This window comes from Helianthus annuus, chromosome 3, assembly GCF_002127325.2.
Source record: "Helianthus annuus cultivar XRQ/B chromosome 3, HanXRQr2.0-SUNRISE, whole genome shotgun sequence".
NCBI lineage: Eukaryota > Viridiplantae > Streptophyta > Magnoliopsida > Asterales > Asteraceae > Helianthus > Helianthus annuus.
Genome location: NC_035435.2, coordinates 14018583 through 14043108, shown reverse-complemented (window position 1 = coordinate 14043108; position 24526 = coordinate 14018583). Strand labels below are relative to the sequence as shown.

At 37.7% G+C, this 24526-nt stretch overlaps 1 long non-coding RNA gene across 1 annotated transcript; it reads left to right on the top strand.

Moving 5' to 3' along the window:
• The first annotated feature begins 224 nt into the window (after nucleotides 1-224).
• On the top strand, nucleotides 225-17668 carry LOC110883807. Its single transcript, XR_002560669.2, has 3 exons — nucleotides 225-436; nucleotides 17072-17140; nucleotides 17394-17668. It is a non-coding gene; the product is annotated as an uncharacterized LOC110883807 (long non-coding RNA).
• The last annotated feature ends 6858 nt before the right edge of the window (nucleotides 17669-24526 follow it).

The following is a 24526-nucleotide window of genomic DNA, read 5'->3' as shown; positions in this document are numbered from 1 at the left end:
TTTTTTGTCGAAATTTTGTCGAAAAGCCAATTAATGTTGTGACGAAAATGCTACAATTGGTAGTTGTGTGACAATTTTGTGGGAAAATTGAAGAAAAGTTTTGGATTTTTTTTGGTTTTCTTTTTTGTGAGAAAACTGTAGAAAAATTGTAACAAAATTTGAGTTGTGGGAAATTTGTGGGAAACTTTTGTAGAAAAATATGTAGTTTTCTAGTAGTGTTTGGATGCTTGCTATATTGATCTGTTAGTCTGTCTTTTCATCTTCTAAAGTTCGTATTCTTAGTCTTCTTGTTTTTAGTTAGGTGTTACTAACTTTGTTTATATTTGTTTTTCATTGGTATGTATGACTTTGTGTTGCACAAGTATACTTTATGGACACTCAGATATGGTATGCCATGTGTGGTGGAGTTATTGGGGCCTTTGATCGTTTGGGAGAGGTATTGTATTCTTTTTTAAGTTTATATCATTCTTGTTAAGCCACATGAGTTTGCATTTGATAAACTACATCAGAAAGGAAAATAATTATTCTAGATTTCTAGTTTCATTATATTAAGAGTTGATGCAGAATCATGTGTTATGACTTATGGTTAGCTGAAACCGTAAGTGTTACAATACTTCTTAAATCTGGAAACATTGAGATAGGTTTCTAGTCGCTTTACATTGAGATAAGTAGTAGTTGGATCCTCATAAACCACTTAAAACCTTTTAAAGCATATAAGTTGTTTATCTAAATGGGGCAAACAGGGTTGAGTTTACACTTGGAAAGGCCAATATATTGTTCTGAAACGTGATGGTAATGTACTAATGTTCATGCTTGTGAATTTTTGTATTTCAGGCGTGACAGAAAATGGACAACTTTGAAGATTAGTAATCACTTTTAAAATGAATGGTAATTTTATCCTTTTAATTTTAAATTCTTTTTTTTTTTTTTTGCCCTCTCTAGTTAGTCAGAGATATCTTGTTGGGCAAAGTATGCTACATACCGGAATTACTAGGAATTTCAATTTCCTTATGATGGTATTGACGACGTAATGAATGCTTAATATATTTTAATCATTATTGTAGAGTGAACGAAGGGTTACATAGCTGTTATTTCTAACATAGAAGAATATTCGAGGAATGTAAGATCACAGTTCGCACAATTTCAAGCTATTCCAGGTATAAAGTTCTAAAACTTTTATCCATCTATTTGAGTTTTTAGTTTTAATCAGTGAGTTTTGTAATATATAATGTTTATGCGTCAAACATGAAAACAGTACAAAGAAAAAAAAAGTTAAGCTATTGTTCAGAACACATCTAGACATTTTTATACACATATTTCAGGCTCACAGGGAGGGCGATTATGAATTTTGTGATTAAAATAATAGACGGTTTGATGTTTGTACACATTATTATCATCCTATATTGCTTTTGTGGCCTCAACCTATAGGAATTCGTTCGTGCAAAAATAAATAAAATCTTTATTAACTTGAATTACTGAAACAATTACAGAAAGAAAAATAAAAACAGTACTAATACAACTGAAAGATGGAAAATAAGAACAAAAAACTCGAACAGAAAAACTGTTCTTGGCTGAGGATCGTATTAGACACGGGTCCCTTAAAACAAATTTCGTGTCTCCCAGGAGAACACGTTTGTTTCCGGGATACAACAGGCGCAAGCAGTTGCACTGATGGTCTTGACTCCAACCCGAAGGTGTACCTTGCTGCTTGAAAGATGAAGATAGCTGAAGAGAAAGATTGTAGAGATGTAAGTTTTCCGGTGTCTTTGTTCTGCAATAGGATGCTCCTATTTATAGTTGCAGGTCTTGAAAAAACTGAAAAATGAATTAAATGGGTGAATTAAACTGCATTAAATGTCTTTAATACACTTTAATTAGTCACTTAATTCTCAGTCAAACGCATTAACTTCGTAAGTTTCAAATGCAGTTTCAAATGCTGAATGTAACTGCACTGGCATTAACTGCAGCATAAAGCTTCCGCGCGCGCGCAAGACACACTGGTGCGCGTGCAGGTCTGCACCCTCATGCGCGGTGCGTCCACTTGGCTCGCTGCCAAGCGCGCATGCGCCATACTCACTCAGGTCCATGCGCGCCTGCGCCACGTCACCTGTGAGCCTCTACGAGCACGCCACACAGTCGCGCCGTTTTGGCTCACTTTGGTGCGCCGTGCACGTCACATAAGGCCCATGCACCATGCTCGCAACCGCGCGCTCACGTGTACTCGCTCGCGCGGGTATGCGCATGACTGCCACGTCATGCGCCACATCACCTACCACTTGGTCCTTGCAACCCTTGTGCTCCACCACACGCGCGCGGTCAAAAATACAAAGGCGGCTCTAAAGCGGCTCGTGGCGATGCGAGCGGAGTGCAAAGTGCGCCATCAAAGCGCCACATTGCACCTCATCGCCCACGCAACGCGCGCGCGCGTGTGCGAGTGCGTGTGCGAGTTAGGGTGCTCCGCACCCTTTGCGAGTACACTAGTGAGTGCTTCCATGAAACAATAAGGATGGAGAGTTCCCACTTAAATACCCCTTTAAGTTTCATCTCTCATCCGATGTGGGACAAGGTGCCACTTTCCCACATTTTCAGCATTCAAGTTTCAACACCAAACTTTGAGCATCGATATCTCATTCATCTTAGCTCCGTTTTGGGCGTGGTTTAGTTCGTTGTGAAGCTCTTCCAACATAGAACACAAACCCACAAATAAATACATAAAACACGCTCATTTTATTATATTTATTTCTAGTCCAAAATAGGAAAAAATCATTTTCCTATATTTGTGAAAATGCTATTTTCACAAAATTTTCAACAATCCCCCACATGAATAGAAATCGATCTATCAAGTTTCAACGATACACGTTCAACAGTTGAGCATTGCAAGATAGGTAGGTGTAACCTTTGAACCTTCTTTTGTGAAGCATACTTAGCCTCCTAGGGTCTTGTAGACGCGGTGTCCTTGAACAATCCCCCATTTATGTAGGCGACAATATACATTCACACAATACTCTCCCTAATCGAGTCAAGACCTCATGGTTGTGTCCGTTCATGGTCATGGAACACGTTCCTGGTTCTGCGAGAGCTCTAGGATTTGCACCTCCCCACAAATCCATTCGAAGCGACCCCACTTCTCTCTAACATAGGTGATTCCTCTGAATCATTAAAAGCATCATGGTTAATTTGGATTTCGTCAAACTCCTTAACCTCAACATGTTTAACCTTTCTTCATGTCACTGATTGGAATGGACTAGGAAGTATACAACTCCCTTTAAGAATTTTGGGGCACCCCCCACAGTGACTCCCTTTGGGTTTATGATTAAGTTTGCCTATTGAACCTAGATCTTGGGATCTCCAGTCAACTAGGTTAGGTTTCCCTCGTATTCCCTTCATCTATGGGCTTTAGTCCCATTCCTCTTGACAACCTATACACCTTATCTGTGCTTAAGCCTTTTGTTAACGGGTCCGCAATGTTCTCATTTGACCTAACATAGTCAACTGAGATCACACCCGTTGAGATAAGTTGTCGTACCGTGTTGTGTCAACGTCGAATGTGCCTTGATCTGCCATTGTACATCATGCTTTATGCTCTAGCAAGAGCAGACTGATTGTCACAATGTATGCAGATCGCCGTCAACAGCTTTGGCCATCTTGGAATATCTTCCACAAATTGACGTAGCCACTCCGCCTCTTCCCCGCTTTTATCTAAAGCGACGAATTCGGATTCCATCGTAGATCTAGCTATAACCGTTTGCTTGGAAGACTTCCAAGCTATAGCTGCACCAGCAAGTGTAAACACATATCCACTTGTCGATCTATGATCTTTTATATCCGATATCCAGTTCGCGTCAGTGTATCCTTCGATCACTGCTGGATCACGGGTATAATGCAATCCATAGTCTCTCGTGTATCTTATGTATCTGAGCACCCTCGTGATAGCTTTCCAATGATCCTCGCTCGGATTACTGGTGTATCTACTTAGCCTGCTCACAGCATACGCTAAGTCGGGTCTAGTACATGTCATTAGATACATTAGAATACCAATGATCCTTGAGTACTCTAACTGAGAAACACTCTCGCCTCTATTCTTCCTTAGGCGTTGGGTATTATCAATTGGACTTCGAGCTATGCTCGTATCGTCCGAATTGAATTTCCCAAGGATCTTGCCCACGTAGTGAGATTGACTCAACACAAGACCATTTTGGGTTCTAGTGATTTTTACTCCAAGAATCACATCCGCGAGACCCATGTCTTTCATGTCAAACCTCGCTTTCAACATGTCTTTCGTTGAGTTGACCATGTTATCATTTCTCCCAATGATAAGCATATCATCTACATAAAGACATAAAATCACATAACCTCTTGGTGTGTCTTTAAAATAAACACACTTGTCGCACTCATTTATTTTGAAACCATTATCAATCATGACATGATCAAACTTTTGGTGCCATTGTTTTGGAGCTTGCTTCAAGCCATACAAAGACTTGACCAATTTACATACTTTACCCTTGTTTCCAGGGGCGGAAAAACCCTCAGGTTGTTCCATGTAAATTTCTTCTTCTAAATCTCCAATTAGAAATGCGGTCTTTACATCCATTTGGTGAACTTCCAAATTTCTTAGAGCCGCAATTGCAAGAACCAATCGTATAGAGGTTATTCGCGTTACAGGCGAGTAAGTATCAAAGTAGTCTAGACCCTCCTTTTGTCTAAATCCTTTGATCACTAACCTTGCCTTGTATTTATCAATACTTCCGTCAGCTTTCATCTTCCTTTTGAATATCCAACGATATCCAAGTGGTTTACAACCAGGTGGAAGATCTACTAACTCTCAAGTATGATTTTGCAATATAGAATCAATTTCATTCTTAATTGCTTCTTGCCATTGAGGTCCTTCCGCGGAGGTAACCACCTCACGGTAGGTATTGGGCTCACCCTCAACCATGTAGCTCATGAAGTCTGGACCAAAGGATTTTTCAACCCTTTGTCGTTTACTTCGTCTAAGCTCACCCTCCTCAACCTTAGGTCGTTCATGAGTTTCATCTAACCTCGTAGACGAGCTCGGACCTGCCTCATCTACCAATGTAGATGAGCTTGGACCTGGTCCATCTAACCACGTAGACGAACTGGACCCGCTTCATCAACCGCTGTTGATGAAGTCGCTTGTGTTTTACCTAACATAGGAAACACATTTTCAAAATATGAGACGATGTTAGGATTTGCCTCTATGATAGTGTGTTTGTGTACATCGGGATTCTTGGACTCATGTACAAGAAAACGATGCGCACTACTTTGATGTGCATATCCAATGAAAATGCAATCAACAGTTTTGGGTCCTATCCTAAGAGCCTTAGGAGGTGGTACAATCACCTTAGCTAGGCACCCCCACACTTTCAAGTATTTGTACGAAGGCTTCCTTTTTCTCCATAACTCATATGGAGTTTCGTCCCTATTTTTCAAAGGTATCTTGTTCAAAAGATAGTTGGTTGAGAGAATGGCGTCCCCCCACATTTCTCGGTTCACTCCCGAGCTTATCAACATGGCGTTCATCATTTCTTTCAATGTGCGGTTCTTTCGTTCCGCAACGCCATTTGATTGTGGAGAATAAGGAGGTGTACACTCATGTACAATGCCATTTTTTGCGCATAAATCCGCAAAAGGTGCAACACATTCACCTCCTCGATCGCTTCTCAAAGCTTTTACCTTCTTTTTAAGTTGATTCTCTACTTCATTTTTGTACAAGATAAACTTTTCTATTGCTTCGTCTTTACTCTTAAGTAAATACACGTAGCAATATTTAGTACAATCATCAATAAACGTGATGAAGTACTTATTTCCTCCACGCGTGGGAACCGCTTTTAAATCACACACATCGGTATGAATTAAATCAAGGGGTTCGGTTATTCGTTCAACCGATTTAAACGATGATCTCGTAAGTTTGGATTCAACACATGTCTCGCATTTGTGATTGGACTCAATATGGAATGTTGGTATTAAATTTAATTTAATTAAACGACGTAAAGAATTAAAATTTACATGTCCTAGTCTACCATGCCAAACATAAGACGACTCAATCATGTAAGTAGAAGAAACATTTTCATTCATATTCTTGTTTTCGTTTACAACCGAAACATTCATTTTAAACATTCCATTTAGGGCATAGCCCTTTCCAATAAAAGTTCCACGTCTAGACAAGACAAAACTGTCCGATTCAAACACTCGACGAAATCCAAACTTGATGAGCATCCATCCTGATACGAGATTCTTCCGTATCTCTGGAACATAAAGCACTTTGGTCAAGGTCAACTCCTTGCCAGAAGTCATCTTCAGGATGACTGTGCCTTCCCCTTTGATGCTAGCGGTAGCATTATTTCCCATATAAAGCTTTTCTTCACCCGACGCTTCCTTGAATGTAGAGAAAAGAGCCTTGTCTCCACAAACATGGCGGGTTGCACCCGTGTCAACGAACCATCCTTTTGGGTTTTCACCCATCGCGTTGACTTCTTCAATCATAGCCGCTTCCTCGGTTATCATTGCGATTAGAGGCATACCATCCTCATCAACCATGTGCGCACGCTCACGCTTAGGTTTCTTGCATTGGTTAGCACGATGCCCCGTCTCGTTACAATTGTAACAAGTACCTTGGAAAGGCGTAGACTTCTTTTTCACAGCCCCCTTTTTAGGTCCAAGGTTGTTAACCTTTGCTTTCCCTTTGTTGTTGTTTTTACCCTTGCCTTTCTTGCCCTTTGAGGACTCCCCAACTTCCACCATGTTTGCCTTAACCGAAGCTTGCAAAATGGTGCCTTTTTGGGCCACCCTGTTGTCCTCTTCTATACGAAGACGGACGATAAGTTCCTCAATCCTCATTTCCTTCCGCTTGTGTTTAAGATAATTCTTAAAATCCAACCAAGCAGGAGGTAGTTTCTCAATCATGGCTGCCACTTGAAACGTCTCGCTGAGTACCATACCCTCAGCATGGATGTCATGAAGTATAATCTGTAACTCTTGGACTTGGTTCATAACAGTCTTGTTATCAACCATTTTGAAGTCCAAGAAACGGGCGACTACAAATTTCTTTGTTCCCGCATCCTTCGTTTTTTATTTTTTTATCCAAGGACTCCCATAATTCTTTGGAAGTCTTGATATTATAGTAGACATTATACAATGCATCCGAGAGACCGTTGAGAACATAGCCTCGACATATAAAGTCCGAGTGCTTCCACGCCTCTACCGCGCTTAGAGCCTGAGCATCGGTCTCCCCTTCCGCATGTTGGTGAACGGTCTCCATCAAGAACCTCGCAAGGTTCATGGTGGTCAAGTAGAAGAACATCTTCTATTGCCACCTCTTGAAGTGGAGACCCGAGAACTTCTCGGGTTGTTCAGCATGATTTACCACTGTGGACGCTCCCACAGTGTTTGCAGGGGTACCAACGACAACATTAGTGTTGCTGGTATTCAGGTTTTCAGTCGACATTCTGAAAAGTTCCAAGAAAACAAGTTAATAAACTGTTTTCTAAATAATAAATGTGCTAATTTATTATTTTATGAGTGCGCCAAACCAGCCGTGTAGCTTCTAAGTCCAACTTTGAAGACTACAACAGTAGGTTTTTAGAACTCAGTTAAAGAAGGAGTAGAAGAACAGAGTTCTGTTTCGACAAAGTCGCTACTTTGAATCAAAATAGATAAAGAAAATCTGTTTTTTAAAACACACCTGTATGAATTCAAAACTGGTTCGAATTCACAGCAGAATATGTTTGTGATTCTACACGAACGGTGTTTTAAAAAATTTGTTTTAAGATTGTAGGAATCCGTTCGTGCAAAAATAAATAAAATCTTTATTAACTTGAACAGAAAGAAAAATAAAACCGTACTAATACAACTGAAAGATGGAAAATAAGAACAACAAACTCGAACAGAAAAACTCTTCTTGGTTGAGGATCGTGTTAGACACGGGTCCCTTAAAACAAATTTCGTGTCTCCCAGTAGAACACGTTTGTTTCCAGGATACAACAGCCACAAGCAGTTGCACTGCCGGTCTTGACTCCAACCCGAAGGTGTACCTTGCTGCTTGAAAGATGAAGATAGCTGAAGAGAAAGATTGTAGAGATGTAAGTTTTCCGGTGTCTTTGTTCTACAATAGGATGCTCCTATTTATAGTTGCAGGTCTTGAAGAAACTGAAAAATGAATTAAATGGGTGAATTAAACTGCATTAAACGTCTTTAATGCACTTTAATTCGTCACTTAATTTTCAGTCAAACGCATTAACTTCGTCAGTTTCAAATGCGCTGAATGTAACTGCACTGACATTAACTGCAGCAGAAAGCTTCCGCGCGCGCGCGCAAGACACACCGGTGCGCGCGCAGGTCTGCACCCTCATGCACGGTACGTCCACTTGGCTCACTGCCATGCGCGCGTGCGCCACGTCACCTGTGAGCCTCTACGAGCACGCCACACAGTCGCGCCGTTTGGCAAACTTTGGTGCGCCGCGCATGTCACATCAGGCCGCACGCTCATGTGTACTCGCTCGCGCGCGTATGCGCATGACTACCACGTCATGCGCCACATCACCTACCACTTGGCCCTTCCAACCCTTGTGCTCCACCACGCGTTCGGTGTAGGATCGTTTCGTGACCCGAATGAGTCGTTCAGAGGTAATTCTATCAAATACAGGTGCGGAAAACAAGTATTTGATTCAGGAACAGCTAGAATATCACTTTAAACACCTTTTCTATTGATATATAACAGATTCTGGTACAATCTCGATCCGGCAGCACCTCGGTACGAGTTTCGACAAAACGTTACAACTGAACCGCTTTTGTGGCTATATATAGAGTTTCAGGTCCGCCCCAAGGGACCATGTCCGTATAAGCGGACCGACCTTGTGACTAATAAGCGGACCCTCCACTTGACATATAAGCGAACCACATCCTGTCCACAAAAGCGAACCTATCTCTTAATTCCTATACAATCTCCTATTTTCTCGTACAACGTGCCCTGATCTAACATTCTAATACCATGACTCGATCTAAAACGAAGTCAACAGATGAAATGCACCAACAGACTCCCCCTCAGATGTTGACGGAGTGCCATCGAGTCTCCACACTGTCTTCAATCTTCTGTCTTGATCAGCCACTGGGCTTTTCTCTATCTTCCTCTCTTTCTTTTCTATCATCAACAGACTCCCCATCACAAAAACTTTAACATCTTTCGAGTGTATCGAGTCCAACTTGTGCTCCTCCTCACATGTGACATATTCTTCCTCAGATGTTGACATTTCCTGCATACACTCTACCACAAACATAAGATTTATGACAAACATTTAAGCATAAAATAAACATGCTTCAACTCAGACTCCCTCTCATATGCACCAACACATGACAACTCTCAATTCTTAAATCTCTATGATGAACCACTTGAAAAAAAATTGGATTATGAAAACGTTTAATATCACACACACACTCCCCCTCAAATTTTGCTCATCATGTTTAGCACATTGAATTTTGAAAATCAGTTTTTCAACAACAGTTGTCGAGAATCTTTTTGTATTTTCAAAAATTATGCTAAAACACACTAAAATCTTTTTGGATTTTCTGAGAGAAAATAAAAATGCAGAAATAAACTATTTACAAACAAAATTTTTTGTGAGTTCGTGCAAGAGGATCATATCAGTATATGAGACATATCACCAACACCGTTAAGCTTTAAACATTCTCAGTTCTAAACAATTTACCTAGATTGTCAGTATGTTTGTCCACTTAAATTTTCACACAGACTTCAATTGATTCGAGATATCATTATTAATGTTTTAGAGACTTAAACTTAATTGTGTATCACTCCACTTGAATATACTCCTGTATCCAGATCCCAAATATTCAGTCTTACAGGTGAGTATACCACAGATGATATCTTTAAAGGGGTAAATGCGAAACCGTGAGAGCTCAGGTCAGAACTTCCGTTCAGCAGAGAGATAACGGCTCGACTTTTGGTGTGTCCCCTTTAGAGGATCTTTTGATTACAACAGCAGCGACTATCAATTTTATTGTTTCATCAGCTTGCTGAGGGCGATGCTATGTTTCAAGCATTTTGCAGAAAGCATTATCCGGACACTAGGTCAGAACTTCCATTCAGCAGAAGTCCCGGGATAATACCCCAGATATCACTGAGTATAAAGAGCTAGTATCTCAGAATACGGGACCTTTCAAACAAGATTTCGGGGGTTACCCATATATTCAAGAATAGTTACCCACGAATCAAGCAAGTTTGATTTAGGTTTATATCTCGTTTCAATTTACTAAATGTGCGAAAATCTACTGACACATCCGCAGTAAGATCGTTTATCACATTTTGACTTTTCAATTCTTTAGCATGTTGTGATAGTCCACTGATGTACTATCATTTCCTCTTTTTCGCAACAAAACTCATTTTTGATTTTATGATGTTTTTGGCTTTTTCAAATTTTCTAATGTTTTTGGATTTTCTGAAATTTTCTAACTCCCCCTAAAATGCAAACACATTGACGAAAATATGAAAACAAACTGTACAGAAACATGACAACCGATATCAAATCACCTCAAATCACCATTCACTAGGCATAAACAATCAGAACTCCCCCTATCAACAAACTATTTTCCCATTTAGATTTCAAAACATTTAAGTTTGTTTTAATCAAAATGGTTTTTCCGAAAAATAAGTTTGATTGATTTTACCACTTGTAAGTTACCACTTGTAGGTTTATCAAACAAATGTTCGGGGATGTGGTTCATCATCTTGTCTTCCAACCAGATGTAGGAAAATACAAGTACAAATTAATGTCCTCGATTTACCATATGCAATCAAATCATCTAACTACTTGTAATTATAACCAACAAACATAAACAAACCTCTTTATCGTTTGTATGATTGACGTTACCGAATAAAATTCAAGAAAGATGCCGATTCATGCTCCACGCTTACCAACCTGGGAGCTCCGGCAAGTCCTGAGACTTACTGTTCATAATATGTACCATCCCAGTCACAAACCAGGGATGTTTCAACCTTTTCTTTCGTTGTTTTCTTCTCATAAAATTCCTTAACCCCTTTGACTTTTCGATCAATCATTTTGCCAAATATGTGTTTTACCTTGAGGTTAAAGACCTTCTCAGCATCAAATTCCTGTTCATCATGATAAAATTGGTTAGAAATTTCAACTTTACCAATTTTCTTTTTATAATTCTCAGCCCGAAGTAATGGAAACTCCTCATCATTAACAATCGAAACTGATTTTTCATCTTTTACATCTGCTTCACATTTTGAAACAACTTGTGGCTCAACTGACTTTGTGGAATCAGTTTCATCGCCTGAAGATAGCTCCTCTGATTTTGATCCATCAGAATCATAGCTAGAGCTTTCACTAACCTTCTTAACAACCCATTTCTGGTTGTCAGATTTGGCTTTCTTCTTGTAAAACTTTTTTGAACTCTCACCAATTTCAAAAACAGAATCTTTAAACAGATTTGTTCTATCAAGTGGTGATTCGAATGCAAACACTTTCTCTTTGATTTTACGAAATACTCCCTGTTTTGATTGTATCGCATTCGAACAATCTTTTGCAATGTGTCCAACAGTGTTGCATCGGTAACATGTTCTTGTATCTCGCTTCTGTTCGTCTTGCTTCTTCGCAAGGAACTCTTTATTTGATTCTCTCCAGAAACTTGTCTTTTCTTCTTCATCAGTTGATGTACCTGAAACAAATGACATTTTGGATTTAAAATCACGAACATACTTTTCATTTTTCTGCTTTTCTGTAGGTGTAAAACCAAGACCTTTCTTTTTGAAATTACCGTTATGGTTTGATTTCTTTTGGAAACCAGAACCAAAATCGTAATCCTTTTTCTTGTTTAATCTTTGTTGAACTCTTCAAGTGTAAGGTTTAGGTTTATCAATAAGACATAAGCCTTTTATTTCAGAAATATTAATTTCTGTGAGTATGAAAACCTTTTTGATCATGTCAAAGCGAACACTTCTTATTGGAAACTCTTTATCAGAATATAATTTGTCAGAATCATTCAAAGTTTACGCCACTTTAAACAATCCATCATCCAAATTGGATTTTGACAATAAAAACTTTCTATCATAAACCAATTTGCCCTGTTTTTCTGTTTGACTCTGTGTGCATGACCCAGACTTTGACTCTTCCACATCATCACTCTCTAACACATGATCCACGACTTTCTTCATTAATTGAGACTGTTGATCAGTGTCAGATGATGTAAACACAACATCAATACTTTCTGGAAGATTGACCGACGACTCTGACTCCCACTGTAAATTTGTGGCCTTTTTGACTCTTTCATCGTTTGGATATCTGGGCAAATATCCATTTTCCAGCGGGGGTGGACACTTATTGTAACTGACACCTTTTTTCTTACCAGATGAAGCCTTTTCAGTATCCTTTTTCTGATCACCCTTCTTCTTGTCAGCAATCTTTTCACCAGCAACAACTCCAGCTGCTTTTTCTTCAGTTATCTCATCTTCTTCCCATACCTTCATACTCTCAACCGTAGGATAAATCCTGTCAATCACATAGGAAGTACATGAGTAACTTTTTAATAAATGATTAACTCTTTCCGTTTCAATTCGTTGCAGCTCAAGCTTCTGTTCTAAAGCAGCACACTTTTCAATGTAATTGTTTACAACTTTTTGTTTTGTCATAAACGCTCCCTGAAGTGTCTTCATAGCAACAGCTTGCTCTTCACTAGTTTGATTGTACTGATTCATTGTCTTGTTCAGCACATCATAAGACTCCTTCAGACTGTTCAAGTTGTAAATCAAAGTGCTATTCTGCTTCTTCACAGCTTCGCAATTTTCACACTTTACAGGAACTTCTTTTGCATCAACTTGTTCTTCAACTTTAAACTTAGGCACTTCTGTCACCTTTTGCCTTCTCACCACCGACAACTCTTCATCATCACTACTCACCGGCGTTTTGATCTTCTTTTTCTTCTTCTTGACTTTTTCATCTTCACTATCACTCTCAGCAACCAACTTCATATCATCTCTATATTTTCTAGCCCAATACTCTGTATCATCATCACTATCATCTACAATCTTTGCTGTAAAAGCAGTGTAAGCTGTAGTTTGATCAGGAATGTAATCATCCCAAGTGAAATTTGCCCAGCTAAAACCCTCTGCTAGCTTTTCATCATCCTGATCAATAATCAAAGCACTACCATCTCTTCTTTTGCCATACAACCTATCATGATTACCCACACAAGCTCTTTTTTCCGGAATCTTCAATTACATCTCTTCCATGTGCAGTTTGAGCTTGATGTTTAGGTTGTTGAGGTGATTGACCAACTTGGTGATAGATGGCTTTTCGATAGTAATCATTGTTGTTGTTGAACGGATTTGGAGCTCCACTTGCTTCTCGGTTTGTGCACTCTCTCTTGAAGTGTCTTTTTTCCTGCACCGAAAACAAGTAACTTTAGATTTGTCAAAACCTAAAGTAGAGACATTCGCATCATGAAGATCATCTCTCCCTGTGATTTGTTTGAACTTCTCAGCTCTCCGTAAAACACTAGCCAGACACCACTTTATGTCCATCAGCTCCATTTCTTCAGCATCTATCATCTATCTGATCGTAATCCTCTTTGGTTAACATTGGATTCCCGATACGACCTGCAACAAAACAAGTGTAAGATTCCAAAACCATTCCTAATAAAGACATTTGGTTTTTGGCAACTTCCTCAGAATAATCTTTGATCATTTTCAAGATTTAATAGAATGTTGTACTGTAATTTTCTCCCGTTTTTAGTTGCAGAAATGTTTGGATCATATGATGAAAATGACGTAAAGCTGGTTTTGCTGTTGTATCCAGATGATTGACTCCCAGAAGCATTCTTGGCACTGTAGGCAGTCTCAACCTTTGGAGATAAATTTGAAGACTTCTTCTCATTCACCCCTGCCTTATAATACAGCCCGATGTCCTGTTCACCAACGAAATCTTTCATTCTGATCACTTTTCTCTGTTCCATTTCCTGAGCCTCTATTTTCTCAATGAACTTACTAAGCGTCAGATTACTGAAACCTTTCTTGTTTCTGAGCATCATCAAATATGTGCCCCACGTCTCATAAGGCAATGCATCAGCAAGCTTCTCAATCAGCTCATCTGTACTTTTCTCAATACTCAACCTTTTCATATTAGCAAGCAGATTACAATATCGTTCAATAATTTCTCTCGTACTCTCATTCTTCAACCCTCGGAATAAATCAAACTCTTTCTTCAGAAGTGACTTTTTACTCTTGACCATCTCCTCACTTCCTCTAAACTTCGATCGCAACGCTTTCCAAATCGAGTACGAAGTTCCATTGTGCTGTAGAAGAACCATTATATCCTCTTTCACTGCCTGTTGAAGAAGACTAAGCATCATTTTCTCATCTTTGTACTTCTTTCTAGCGTCAGCACTAAGATCTTTGATTGGAACGGGTTCTTCATCATCGTTCAATGGTCGAACATACTTCGTCTCCACGCATTCCCAAGCATCAAGATAATTCGCTTGAACCCAATTCTCAAACCGACCTTCCCAACCCTTATACTCTTCAATGTTCATGAGTCTTGGTGGTTTTTGCATCGTGCCCGTTTCTTTCTCGAGCATCGTATTTTGCGCTAAAGTGATTGGGGTTACAGGGGTAGCGAATGCGTTGAAGAATTCTTCGTCCATTTACAAATTTTTCAAAAATTTTACCATAGTCTTATAAGCGAATCAAATTTCAGCTGTTCACAAAAGCAGATCTGTGAACTAACTAATGAGCGGACCCAATAAAGTCAGTATGAGCGAACCGAAATGTAGACTGGACCCAAAAGCGGACCAACTTAGTTCACTTGAGCGAACCTAACAAATGACAAAAGAGCGGACTGGACCTCCTAATGACACAAGAGCGGACCAGCAGAAGCTATAAGCGGATTTGATTGGTACTTATCAGCGAACCAGAATGTGACTTATCAGCGGACCAGAATGTGACTTATCAGCGAACCAGAAAGTGACTTATCAGCGGACCTAAGACCTGTTCAGAAAAGCGAACCACTTTCGGACATAATTTTGACTCACTTTTCCTTCGAATTTTGACACCAAACTTTCAAGTGTTTATCTCTGTGTAGTTGCGCACAATCCCTGAGATTTTGAGCCAATTTCGACCGTTGAAAGTGTCTGAATCAGAAAAAGAAGGTGTAGAAGATAGAAATTTTGAAGAATCTCAGCTATTCTTTGTAGAACTCCTCCTCCTGAAGCTCTGATACCACTTGTAGGATCGTTTCGTGACCCGAATGAGTCATTCAGAGGTAATTCTATCAAATACAGGTGCGGAAAACAAGTATTTGATTCAGGAACAGCTAGAATATCACTTTAAACACCTTTTCTATTGATATATAACAGATTCTGGTACAATCTCGATCCGGCAGCACCTCGGTACGAGTTTCGGCAAAACGTTACAACTGAACCGCTTTTGTGGCTATATATAGAGTTTCAGGTCTGCCCCAAGGGACCATGTCCGTATAAGCGGACCGACCTTGTGACTAATAAGCGGACCCTCCACTTGACATATAAGCGAACCACATCCTGTCCACAAAAGCGAACCTAACTCTTAATTCCTATACAATCTCCTATTTTCTCGTACAACGTGCCCTGATCTAACATTCTAATACTATGACTCGATCTAAAACGAAGTCAACAGATGAAATGCACCAACACTCGGGGTCAAAAAAATACAAAGGCGGCACTCAAGCGGCTCACGGCGATAAAGGCGGCTCTCAAGCGTGCGAAATGCAAAGTGCGCCATCAAAGCGCCACATTGCACCTCATCGCCCACGCCACGCGCGCGCGTGTGCGAGTTAGGGTGCTTCGCACCCTTCGTGAGTACACTAGTGAGTGCTTCCATGAAACAATAAGGATGGAGAGTTCCCACTTAAATACCCCTTTAAGTTTCATCTCTCATCCGATGTGGGACAAGGTGCCACTTTCCCACATTTTCAGCATTCAAGTTTCAAACACCAAACTTTGAGCATCCATATCTCATTCATCTTAGCTCCGTTTTGGACGGTTCGTTGCGAAGCTCTTCCAACATAGAACACAAACCCACAAATAAATACATAAAACCTGCTCATTTTATTATATTTATTTCTAGTCCAGAATAGGAAAAAATCATTTTCCTATATTTGTGAAAATGTTATTTTCACAAAATTTCCAACATAACCTATGTTGCCAAAAGGGTGCGAGACGCGCTGAGGCGCAGTGAGGCGCACCAAATGCGTTACGGCTGGTGAGTCGCGTCTTAGGCGCTGAGGTGCAATTTCAGACCGATTTCAGGCTAAAAGTCATCTGAAACTTCTAAAACATCCCAAATGGGCCATAAACAAGTCCAAACAACCCTAAAACATCCAAAATTAGCCTTAAACTTGGCTAAAACATCTCTAAATCCCCTAAAAGGTATTTTATACTATGCACCTTATTTAAAAAAGCCTACATTTTAAGCCCCTAGGATCAAGGCTCTGGACTCGGCCCTACGCCTTGAGTCCACCTAGGCACTTTGACAACATAGGCCTCAACTGACGTTTAACCGTATACGTAGGTTATCTTGGATGGATATTCACCACCACTAACAACATGAAATTTTGCAAAACGGGTAAGGCCGGTCAACATGTGTTAGCTTGAGCTTGACCAGGCGTTAGCTTGAGCTCGTTTAAGGCCGGTCAACATGTGAGTCATAACCAAATCCCTTCAAGAAAGTTATAATATCTAACACTAAATTTTATATGAGTTTTCTTAAATTTCTAACAAAATATAGATATTTTTTTGCTTCAGTTTTTCTTGAAGTTTAAAATCGTTACAGGATGTACTCAAACATTCAGATTTTGGATAAATTCGAAGTTGACATTTTATTCATTTAACTAAAAAGTCAATAAGCCTTCCATATATTAATGCATTAGTTATAAGTCAATAAGCCTTCCATATATTAATGCATTAGTTATGGTTGCAAAAGTACTCTACCTCTTTGAAACAAAAAATTAGTTAAGTTATGTTGGTTTGTGCTGTATGATTATTGCAGCAGGGTCTGAAATAAGCAAAGGAATACATGGATAAAGGAGAACTGGTTGCAAATGAGATAGTTGTCATGGTAAGGATCTTTGACTCTTATGTAGACTTTTTTAGAACGTTTTTGTTGACTCTCTAGAGATAAAACCTAACCCGAATCCACACATTAATTAGGATTAATCTTATTTGGACAAAATAACAATTGCATAAGAGCATGGTGCCACTTTAATGATAAATCATTATCAAGTTATGTTGTTTTTTTGTTTGGATCTGATCCTTTTCTGATCTAGATACTTCTTTTATGTCATCTTATTGATAAGTTTTCTTGTTAATAGGTTCCTCGGGAAAGTTTTGCTGACAGAGTGGTCGGTCCTCGTCTGGATTCAATTACTAGTAGAAGATACCACATGACATATTCACCCCGTGAAACTGAAGAAATTGTTGCAAAGCTAACTCGATGTTTTGATGATACTGTCAAGAATGGGACTTGTATTGCTGCATAGTATGACCGAATCTTATAATTTGTCCGCTTGACTTTGAAAAGTCAAGAATGTGCATTTGACTTTGATGTTTTGGATTGAATTTATTATTGAAGTTAAATTATCATGTTTTCTACATGTACATTTAATCGAACTTTTATTTTGTATTTTAAATAATGTGATTATTGAAGTAAAATAATAGGCCACTAAAATTAGTACAAATATTTAACTAGAAACAGTTTTTACCAACATAAAATTTGTGCCACAAGATTTTATTTATATTGTGGCAATAAAAAGTGTCATTGAAACTAGTATGAGTATGTAACTAGGATTACTTTTTAAAGGCACAAAAATTGTGCCACAAAAGTCTTTTTTTTATAGTGGCAAAAAAAGTGCCGCTAAAAACCTAAAAACTTTGTGCGGCACATAAAAAAAGTGTCACTAAAAGGCTTTAGCGTCAGCGCTTCTAGTGGCACTTTTTTTGTGTGCCGCCCATTCCTACATGCGTTTTTAGTGGCTCTTTTTGGGGGGTTTTGTGGCACTTTTTGTATGTCACTATATGACATTTTTTGTAGTGAAAGCAGTTTTGTGATCCTTACTTTCCTACACTCTATACTAGTGTAGTACTTAGTTTCTGGCCCATACTGGGTCTCAAAACACTGTCTGTCTATGTGCTGAGTTCTTTGAGCATTTTCCTGATTTATCAGATAACTATGCTAACTGTACTTAATGCATCATTTGAGGCAATATAGCTTTCATGCAATATTTGTATGACATTTGACAATGTATGATGCACATGTTTGTGTATGGCAGTAATTAGAATGCAGTTAATTGTAATTTCAGCACAGTCACTAAGCACTAATCAAGATTAATTAATTGTACGGATACCTGGATTTTTGTCACTTGTCACAGGTATTGCTTTCTTTGATAAGTGAGGTTAGGAATCCAGACCCGGTAAATAACCTATATTTAAAGGTTCGCGTGAATAAATATCAATAACTCGCTAATGAATGATTTTAGCTGGTTAATGTGTGACCATCGTGTTAACTTTCCGAAGAATCATAATGCTAGAAATCCAGACCCGGTAACTAGTTGTCTTGCAATTCAAAAATTGATTAAGTGCTTTTGTGACATATCTAGGTAACATGTTTAGGTTGTTTGTGAAACAAGATAATATTTATTTTTCATATTTGGAGTCTAATATGTTTTAAATGTAGTTTTAGATAAATTTAGTTAAACAACCATTCACCTATCCTTTAATCTGGTAAAATAATGACAAAGATTTAGTACTTAATAACGCACGTGTTCCATGGATCGATATCTGGCTCTTACCAATACTTTACTACATATATGACGGGATACACTTGTCCTTTGTTGTGTGTGTTGTAATGTTAAGGTATAAACCATTTTTATAAATAATAAAACACAAAGTTATGCCAGGTGCGATTGTAAATATTGTAAATAACTGTGTATAGTCGTGCCCACGTCAATGGAACTATTGCCGCCCATGTTCTTTTTATATGTAGGTAAATAACTTCATCTTCTCCATCTTAGTTTAGTTCATTTGCAAGTTTCCGTCTGAAATTTTCGTTTCTAATGACCGCAAATTTTTGTTTCATCTCATCTTCACCTACATAGTGGTTTCTTAATATTTGCTCAGGGTATCCCCGATATTTAAAATGAAAGTTAAAAAAAGATTGCCCTTCGATTAGAAAGTTGAGAGGTATTCCGAACAACCCTTGGCTGCCACCTAGATCCGCCCCTGGTCGTTTTACAATTTCTTAACTTTCTTTTTACATTTTATTTTGTAATATGTATTATTATTATTTTTCGTAATAGGTGCTTTATTATATCATATTTTGTCAAAGCTTAGGTAACATTGTTCTGTTGCAGTTAGATTTAAATGTGGTTTTTTTTTTTATCATATATAGCTAAAACAGTCTTGGATCAACTAATCCTTAGGCCCTAAGGATTAGTCGATCCAAGACTGTTTGAGCTATATATGAAAAAAAAATTCCAGATCAGTGGAGGAGTAGTGTCGTGATGCCTTTATACAAGAATAAAGGAGACACTCAATGTTGTGCGAACTACAGAGGAATCAAACTCCTAAGTCACACTATGAAATTCTGGGAGAGGGTAATTGAAACTAGAATTAGAAGAGAAACTCAGGTTTCAGTAAACCAATTTGGATTCATAAGAGGGAGGTCAACTATAGAAGTGATACATATTCTAAGGAGATTGATGGAAAACTATAGAGCGAAGATGCAAGATTTACATATGGTGTTTATCGACCTTGAAAAGGCATATGACACTGTTCCACAGCAATTGATTTGGGATAGTTTGGAGGGTCGAGGGCTACCTAGGGAGTATATAGACATAATTAAGGATACATACGATAAAACAGAAATTAGTGTCCACACGCCTGTAGGGGATACAAACTTCTTTCCTGTGGAGGTAGGACTACACTAAGGGTCTATGTTGAGCCCTTTTCTTTTTGCGGTTGTCTTGGATGAGTTGTCCAAGTTGATTCAGTAGACAGTTCCATGGTGCATGCTTTTTACGGACGATATTGTGTTGATTGGAGAGACTAAATAGTGACGCGAGGGTAGAGGAGTGGCGAGTAGCTCTAGAGGGCAAGGGCCTAAGGATTAGTCGATCCAAGATCCAAGACTGAGTACCTACAATGTGATTTCAGTGGTGTAGCCAATGAAGATGACACCCAAATCACCATTGAGGATCCATTGGTCCTGCATGCAACTAAATTTAAGTATTTGGGGCCGTTTGTATAAAGAGATGGTGACATAGATAGTGATGTAACCCATCGCATACAGGCTGGCTGGTGTAGATGGAGGGCAGCCAGTGGAGTATTGTGCGATGGGAGGTTCCCAACTAAACTAAAGGGGAAATTTTACAGGGTAGCAGTTAGGGTTGCTATGCTATATGGAACAGATTGTTGGGCTATCAAGAAGGCAGAAGCGCGCAAGATGGAGGTAGCATAGATGAGGATGCTGAGGTGGATGTGCGGACACACTATCTGATAAGAAATAAGGTTTTTAGGGAAAGATTAGGAGTGGCTAGCATAACGGATAAGATTAAGGAGGGGAGATTTGAGGTGGTTTGGGCATGTGAAGCGGAGGCAAACGACGACACCAGTTAGAGTAGTGGAAACTCTTACTATGGAGGGGAGGAGAGGAAGAGGCAGACCCAAACCGACATGAGATGAGCAGATTAGGCATGATTTACTAGAGTTGCATCTTTCTAACGACATGGTCCAAGATAGGACTTCGTGGAGGCGTAGGATTAGGGTTAAGGACTTCTAGAGGATAGTACAGTAAGGTCTTAGGTGTAATTTACGGACGTAGGTTTTCATATCCTTTATGTGACTCTACCGGTGATTGGCTTCTTGTGTTTATGCCCAAATCATGTTGCATGCTATTATACATGATTTACATTATATTGTGTCACTCTGATCACTTTCTTGGTGTTGGTGACTTCTTTTTAATATTCTATGACTTGGTGTATTGGTATGCTGTTCATTTTGGAGCTGAGGGTCTCTCTGGAAGCAGCCTCTCTATCCCTATGGATAGAGGCAAGGTCTCTCTACATCCTACCCTCCTCAGACCCTGTAAGTAGCTTTGCTATTTGTGGGATTTACTAGGTATGGTTGTTGTTATATATAGCTCAAACAGAAGCTTCATGTTCTTGAAGCATTTAAACATTAAAAAAAACTAAATTCTCAGGGCGCAACTTTGTTAGGGCCGAGGGGGTGCCCTTGCCCCGCCGATGTTTCACTGTAGTTTAAATCTTCGGGTATTTCGTCCGAAATTTTTATAAGGATTGAGTTAGGCACCTCCAATTATCACCCTAGTTAAAAGAAAAATAAAGGAGAGATAAAATCTGACCCAAGTAATTTTTCGGTGAGTGTGTTCTGACTACTGTAACTGGGGTTGGATGATGAAGATGAAAGACATAAAACAGATGGTCCACACTTTTTATTTCTTTTACTATATGGGCTTTTTAAAGTTCAGTTATTAGCCCAATTCAAGATATAACAATAAAAAGTTTATAGCCCAATTCAAGATATAACAAAAAGTTGTTTATCTAAAGTTCTGTTGCTTGGAAAGTACTTGAAATATTCAAATACTAGATTAGGGACTTGTGTATTAGAAAGTTTAATTAAACGTTTTATAAAAATATTAAATTTAAATAAAATGTCATATAATTCTTAAAAACTATTGTTTATTAGAAGTTGACACGTGACATCGAATATTTAATATGAGAAAGAGACATAATGTATAAATAAACTGGTTATTTCTTAAGAGTTCTGAAAGTTTTGCAATTATTTAAAGTTATTATGAGAAAAAGACAGAATGTATAAATAAACTGGTTATTTCTTAAGAGTTCTGAAAGTTTGCAATCATTTAAAGTTATGAAATGAACCCAACTCTTTATTAAAGTTATGAAATGAACTCAACCCTTATTTATAAAATATTACATATTATAAATGGTCAGAGTATTAACATAAACTATTTTGTTATAGGTTATTATTTTTGTATTTTATTACATTAAAAGTGTAAAACGTTAGTAGAAGCTAGGAGTTATTTATGGTTAATTTATTATAATTCAATTTTAGTAATCCCTTTTATAAAGCAGCAAAAACAGGATAAATATAAATGAAAAAAAAATGGTAAAAAATAAAAAGATAAAATTAATGGATTAAAATAATATATTACGTTAGTAGAAGCCAAGAGTAATTTATGCTTAGTTTATTATAATTCAATTTTAGTAATCCCTTTTAGAAAGCAGCAAAAACATGATAAATATAAATGAAAAACAAAATGGTAAAAGATAAAACAATAATATTAATGGATTAAAATAATATATTTTTAAGATAAAATTAATGGCTTAAAATAATATATTTTTATTTGAAGTTTATTAGTTAACAAATATTATCTTTATCTATTTATTTAGGGTAAAGGTTAAAAAGATAAAATTCATGGATTAATATTTTTTTTGAATCTTATTAACAAATATTATCTATTTTATTTAGGCGGGAAAATATAAATGGGATCATTCCATAGAGCTCCATATATCCCATATATGATTTACTTTATTAGGGTGGGAGTTGGCTACAAAGTCCATTTTTCCTACAAAGTGTAAAAAGTCATAAAACACCACAATTTGAAACATAAAACACACTCAAAACCCACAAACAACAAAGTGGAGATTACTAAAACACCATGTTTGTGGGTTTTGTTTTGTGTTTTCGATGATAAGGCTTTGATTATCGAATGACCAATATTAGTGTGTTTTATGTTGATTATCATGTTGTGTTTCATATTCATAGTTCTACGACGGTGTGTTTGAAGTTTTTATAAACTGTTAAGGTTTGGATATTGTGTTTTAGTGATCTTCACTCTGTTATTTCTGGGTTTTGAGTGTGTTTTATGGCTGAATTTATGGTGTTTTATGACTTTGTACACTTTGTAGGAAAAATGAACTTTGTAGCCGAACCTCACCCTACATTATTATATGTAAAGAAGATTTAATATATTTATTTAATAAAACTTAAGGAAAATCCATTTTCTATTATCTAAGTGCTTTTGTTTTTTATTATCTTATATAATTATTAATTACTTAATTGTCGTTTTTATTTAGTTAGTTTTTTATTATTAATTTTGGATAAGTATTTAAAATAATATGGGTGTGATTCTCTTTTTGTTACGTATTTTTTTATTAACGCAGTTTCGTACTTTTAAAAAGTATTAATCAATAGAAATGTATATCACTTTTCCCCTTTTTCGGTACCAGTAGCGGTACCCACTTTCCCGTTTTTCGGTATCGAACGGGTACCGTGTTCATCCCTAGAATAGTAATGATAATAACATCCGAACTCTATTACCTTATAAAGCATCTCCTTATAGTATATTTGTAATTATTATATTGTTAATTTACGAAGTATAAATGATTGTAGGTTGTACTTTGTGCTTTAGTGTTTTTCTTTGATTTGCCTGGGCTGTTCCTTTGCTTTTTTGGTTTGAACATTTTGTGTCGGTGGAAGGCTTAAAAGGGTGACCCCTACCAAACTTTCTTACTACAGATGTTTTGTTGGGCATTCTCTGGCGACCTCATGTATATATGATTACGATTGTCTTCCTTAGTTTGTCTACGTTTTTTACCTACCCTTGCTAACAGTTTTCCTCTTTCTTTCTTAGTACATAAGCTTTGCTGGGCATTTTCAGGCGATTCAGGTATACGCGATTACGATTGTCTTTCTTATTTTGTCTACGTTTTTTGTCCACCTTTGCTGACAGCTTTCCTCTTTCTTTCTTAGTACATAAGCTTTGTTGGGCATTCTCTGGTGATTTTCCGGCAACCTCAGGTATAATACGCAATTACGATTGCATTCCTAATTTTATCTAAGTTTTTTTTTATTTCTTGTTGTTAAGGCTTTGTTTCCGTTGATGATTTCGTTTTACGATTTAGAAATTTGTCAAATTTTTTCTTTGTTTACTCTTTTTTGTTACTTAATGTTTTTAGACCACGACTGTTTCTGTTTTTTTTTTTTTTTTTTTTTTTTTTTTTTTTGTGTTTACCAATTAATTTTGATGGACGAGTTTGTCTGACGTTATTGTTATTTGTTAGTTGGTGTGTTTAGACCACCATTGTTTCTTCTAGGTTTTGTGTTTACAGATTGCGTTTGATGGTTCAGTATGTTACGTTTGTTTTCTGGGCTACGATTGTCTCTATTGGGTTTTGGGTTTATTGATGACATTTGATGTTGGCTTTGATGTTTATTTGGTCTGTTCTTTGCGTCTTATCGTTCGATTACATAGTTGCACGTGTTTGAAAGTTGTTGGATTTTGTGTGTTGTGCCTTTGTCGATGATGAATATTGTGTTGTTTACGGTTACTGTTTATACATTCATTTACATAGTTTTTGGTTAATTACATGTCTTTTAGTGTTCTTTGATTTAGTTTTTTCAGTTT